This window comes from Populus trichocarpa, chromosome 7 (assembly GCF_000002775.5).
Source record: "Populus trichocarpa isolate Nisqually-1 chromosome 7, P.trichocarpa_v4.1, whole genome shotgun sequence".
NCBI classification, from domain to species: domain Eukaryota; kingdom Viridiplantae; phylum Streptophyta; class Magnoliopsida; order Malpighiales; family Salicaceae; genus Populus; species Populus trichocarpa.
This window is the reverse complement of record NC_037291.2, coordinates 1575775-1581774: the sequence shown is the minus strand read 5'-3', so window position 1 is coordinate 1581774 and position 6000 is coordinate 1575775.

Below are 6000 nucleotides of genomic sequence, written 5' to 3'. Positions count from 1 at the left end.
AGAGTCGTGCAATAACAAATGTGTTAGACAAGGAATTTGGATTATATGTTTGGACGTCAGCTAGTATTGTGTCCTTTAACCCACTCACGAAGCACACAACTTGTTCTTTAGATAAATGGCCACCTCGATGTAATCATGGATGCTCTATGGTTGTTTAAGATTTGTGAGATCCCCAAAAAAACATTTGGTATCTCGAAGGCCCGTAACTCGTACGTGAAAACTTCTTAATTGACACCCTCCCGACGATGTTTGAGATGTTGATATCATAATTGGACATCACCATCCAAGTTCTAACTGGCCATGGGAAGTTTCTCCGTCTCTTTCGCGCGTTGGAACTCGAAAAATTACTCCACCTAACAAATCCACCTGGTTTGATCTTCCATGCCATCATAGCGTGGAAAGTTCATTGTCTCGATGATGAAATTGAAGGGCTAGTGGAGACTGGAGAGTACTAACGTAAGCAGAGGAACTAATGGCAAGTGAAAATACTGATGTTGACCTTGAAGGACTTGTTAACTTCCTTAAGCGGAAGCATAATGAAGCTAATGAAGTTAAGAGTGAAGAGAATGGTAAAGTTGAAGATGGAGAAGCAAAGAAACTGAAAGCTGATGATGATGAAAAGAAAATAGTTAATAAGTTTATTAATAGGAATAGAATTCTTAGAGCAACAAGAGGTGCAAAAAGAAGTAATCGTGGGCGAAGAATGATTCCCGCAAAAATGTTCGTTGTATCAACCTTTTCTGTTTGTTGAAAATTTTTCTTCTTGTAACAATGTTCTGAAATTGATTAATTAGCCCCTTTGAAAATATTTATCCTCTTAATTTCCCCTTCAAAGGGTACTATTACTATCCATAGCAGTTGAAATGAAATCCTTGATTTGGGTCTTCAATCTCCATAATTCCTCTATTGTCCATAAAATGGCGAAGTGGAATCATTAACAATGCTTAATATGATTTATAATATTGAGGAAGAGGAAGCCCTCCTTATCGTTTATATGTGCAGTTCTTTATGAAATGTCTAGTTTACGGGCTATTAAATATTGGGTTTCTCGAAACACATACACATGAAAAAAATAATAAATTTAAATTTTTTTAGAGAGTTTTAAGATCCTCTTAGATAAATATAGAGTTTGTTAAGGTTTATACAAAGATTATCTAAAGATGAAATGTTTTTTTCAGCTTTGAATAATTGTTTCAAAACTGAGTTGTCGCAAACCACAAGTAGTTGATAAGTGCAAAATATACATATGTTTTTTTTTCTTTTACACTAATATTTTTAATGTATTTTGAGCTTATTTGAGTTTATTGGAAGTTATTTTTATGAGTTTGGCATGCCTAAAAGACCTTGTGAATTAATCGCTAAAGATAAGAAATTCTGTATTTTATGCTTTGGACCTGGCTTCTTGCGACAAGTTTTTTTCCAAGTTAGAGTTCCCAAATGAGAACATGGGCTTAATCTAAGTTGAAGTACACATGTCAAGGTTTCTAGGAAGGTATTATGGACAAAAATATGATCTCATTTGGATCTCTAATCAGATCTACAAACTCGGGTCAGAATCCTACTAGCAGTAGGATTCTCTGCTTTCACACTAGATATTCAAATGGAAATATCTTAAGCTTTAGATATTGAAATCATGCAATTTAAAAGCTCAAATTCATCTAAATACAACTTTCATGAAGGACTCCAAGTCAGATAAAGTCTTTTTGAAAGCCAAACTCCGGACACAATCTGAAGGGTGAGATGGGTCTCCTAATCTAATAAAGAAACTAATGATATCAAGCATTCCACTACGACTGAGAGTTTAACATAAAAACGATTGGTCTTAGGACCCAAAAAAGTTGCAAATCGAACCTTTAACATGCCATGAATGAATTAATACAGCTGTGATGGTCGGATATTGCAAGAAACCAAGTCAGTAACAAAGTCTAATTTGCAGCAAAGTTGGAATTACAACAAAGTGTGATAGCATGAGAGTAAGTTTTCAACACAAATTATGAGATATTTATCTAACCTTAAGGACCAGATAAAGAAGGAAAAAATTATGTATCATGAAGACTTATAATTTTCCTAATAATCTTGAAGAAATTCTGTAGCCAAGGGAGAGGATAAATAGAGCAGAACATAACTGAAACATGGTCGAAATCTTCTCTGTTTTTGTCAATTTTCTAGTAACTATGAACTAAACTCCTGAATTCGATTTAAGAGGGATATACACCATCTTCATTAGCACGTTGTGAGAAGTAACGTTATCATTTTAATTCTTTCAGATTCAAGTATTTATTTTTTCTTGTTCAGAATTATATTATTGATTGACATTTAAATTTATTGAATTGTTTTGAGATAACATGTATAATTTCTAGTTTCTTTTAATATATAATTATTGTTAGAGATTAGAATAAAAAGAAAAAAAATTAATTTGATTGCTATATCTCTTGATTTATTAGTGTAAGTTTAAGGGAGAGCAACAGTTACAACCACCATTAAAGTGAAATAACTAATTGGCCTTGCCAAGTTCATCTTCATCCTCGCCTCTTTTTTTTTAAAAAAATAATTATTCATTTACCAATGCACTGATATCAATGTAAATTTCACAGGTGCACGTTTGACTCACCGCCCTTGCCTTTCGTTACACTTATAGTTTCTTTATCTAACCCTGTTTTCTTCTTATCGCTCTCCCTCCCTGTGTTTTGTTGTTTTGTGTTTGTTATCTTTCCTTTTCAGGTCATCCTGTTTCTCATCAGTTCACAATGGCTGGGCCTGCACATAACTATTACTTTCCTGGGGCTGAGGACGATCTCGCAAGGCAGTTGGCTGAGACCCTGGAGCCCTTGCGCTCCAGTTACTTTCCCATTGATGGGTGGACACAGCAGTCATTGTTGGATTCTTTCCTCTCCGTCAAGAGCTTCATCAGTTGTGTGAAGATCGTCTGCGCCATTACTGAACAAGCTGCTAGGGATGATATCTTCGCCCTTGGGGTTAGACGCTTCTTCTGGAATCAGAATTATAATTGCACCTTGGTTCAGCTCTTCAAGTTCTGTGGCTGGCTGAGGACCCCGGAGGGGGCAGAGCAGCTCGGAACCATTCAGAAGCAGGCAACTCTGAGGAAGAGGGCTAGGCCCGGGCAGGAAGTTGGGACTGTCGCTCTGGTCCACATTCTCAGTCAACAACTTTCTGATTTTTTGGAGGAGAAGAAAGGAAGGAGGTTTGAGTTAGAGGATTAGATAACAGAGTTGAGGCTTCAGATCGCCATGAAGCAGGCGGAGTTGGCGCGTGACATCAGTAGGCTTGATACTGAGTTCAGGCCTGCATCAGAGTATAAGCAGATGGATGAACAGGACCTTACCAGATTGTGTTTCGAGAAGTATGAGGAAGAGTGCCGGCGGGATGAGAAGGAGGCCGCCCCCCTGTCCGAGTCATTACTGGAGATGGTGCGTACCAGGTACGCCAACGAAGTGAGGGAATCCCACATGTATGAGTTTTGCCGAGTAGATGGCCGTAAGGAGCTCCTCCTTGATTATGCTCATCAGAAGATAGCCTTCGCGGTTCAGGTGGCTGAGCCGAGGGTGGGGAATTCCTTTCGTCGCTACTTGGCAGCGGCAGGTGGAGAAATGGTTGTTGAAGTTCGAGAGGAGGTTGAGGTCCGACCTCCTATCCCTCGTGCTGGTAGGGGTCGAGGCAGAGCAGGTCGGGGGGCCGGCCAATACGCCGCTGGCGTCATTACTCGACACCGAGCGCGTACTGGTCAAGCAAGTGGTGGGGAGGAAGCCGCCCCAACCACTCAGGCAGAAGGTCGAAATGATGGCCAGGAACGTGGGATTGCTATTCGGGAACCTGAGGCTGGAGTTCTGAGGCCGGTCAGGGAGCAGCCGGGGGGGTCGATCCCCCACGCCCGTAGTAAGTTTGAGGCCAAGACGCGGCGGGTGATCGGGGGGAGAGATGGCTAGCTGGTCCTTGGATAGTATTAAGTATAGGGGCGGTGGAAATTTTTCAGATGCAATAAGATTGCTTGCGGATGCTTCAGAAAAGCCGCCTGGAAGCCTTTTGAGGAGGCAATTCACCGTTCCTACAGCTAGAGAGGCTCCCCTACTACCCGCCGGTCTGAGGAGCCATTTCACCGTTCCTATATGAAGAATTTTAATAATGATGCTACAGCTGGCCCAGTCCTCCGGGCTTTTGGTATCAGGAGGAAGATGGGTCTGAAAGGGGCCATCGAAGATTATGTATGGAGGTGCAATGACTCAGCGGGCAACGGCGTCCCTCCGGAGGAGGTTCTTCACCACTGCGAGAGTTGGGTATCGGACCAAGCTCCTTCCCCCTTGATGAGGCATGGGAGAAACTGACCTCTGAGAAGCCTCTCGGGAGATACGTGATGATGCTGGATGCCTACGAGCAGGCTTTCTCCTCTCCACTCTACAACATTCTCTCCCACCATACTAATGAGCAGCGGCATGATGAGAGATCTGGCTTCCGGAATACAATTGTTAGGGCCTCCTCAGATTGGGGGAAAGCTTTGGGAGGAGGTGAAGAGGGCAAAGTGTGTAGTTGAGTTGAATTGGAAGAAATTTGACAGGGAGAGGCCAGCAGAGGACATCAACTTTATCTGCCAAGTGATCATTTCCTGCTTCACTCCATCGAATGAAAGGGAAGAAAGGTTGTTGAGGACTTACGGGATCATGCTGAGAAGAGCACTCATTGAGAGACTGTTCATCACTTGATCATTATGGAATTCTTTAAGAGGATGGGAGACCGAAATGTCTCGGTGAAATGAGAATTTGTTTTCTTGTTTAGTATTAATTATTTTAGTGTTATTTTAATTATTAAAATAAAAATATATTTTATAGTATGAATATTTTTATGAATTTTATCAAGTTAATTTATGGTGAGCATAGTTATAAAACCTGGTCCGGTAGTTAACCTTGTAAAATGACCGGGTCATGGGTTTAGTGGGTCAACTCGGGTCAAGAACCAAGACACACATTAATATAGTTGTTTTGACATAAAATATCACATTAACATATATGCTAGCATAATTAATTAGCATTAATAGATTAAAATGTGTATTTATCTTCAAATAAACAAGCATTTAATATAATTTAAAAATATTAAAAATAAAAATAATAAAATAACTAGCTGTTCTAAAAATAAATAATTTAACATGATATATCATGTGACAACATCAAACTCTGAATGAGAATCCATAAAACAAATTAAAACCTTGGTGATGGGTGAGATATTCATTCCTTGCTGTGAATAAGTGTACTTATCACAATAATATATCAACCAGCATCCATTTCTTAATGCTTTTTTTATTTGAAAATAATAGACATCTTTAGATGGGTTGTTAGATGAATAATGTTTTTGAAAAGAGAAGGTAGTTCCAAGCACAAAGTGACCTTCCACATTTTCTCCATGTAGCTGCATCAAATCTCCCATTCACAGAACAAAAAACAGAGAGTTCTCTCTCATTTATTTCACTACTATCTTCACACATGAAGAGGACAATCAATTCGTCTAGCTTTCTCATTTTCGGTCAAACAATAAATGCCCATTCCTCCTCATCCCATACATATGGTTTCTCTCCATCTCAGTTCCACCATCAACACCACTCGCACAAGGCCATCTTTTACACCAACACCTACCATCAACAGCCCCCGTCCATCGATATTCCCAGCAACACCGTTTCATCTCCTCATCAACAATAGCCGTTGATTACTCCTCCACCGACAACTCTCAAGCTCAGCAAAGAAAGAAATTAGGGCAGAAACTTTTAACTTTACTTTTGTTGTTATTGTTAGTAAAGTTAATATATATATATATATATATATATATATATATATATATATATATATATCGGGTCTCACCCGGGTTTGCCCGGGTCGACCCGCCGGGTTGATCGGGTTTTGCCGGGTTTTTGCATTGACCGTTCTTTTGCCTAACCGGACCGGTCTAGCTACCGGGTCCCTAGTCGACCCGCCGGGTCGATCTGGGTTTACTAACTAT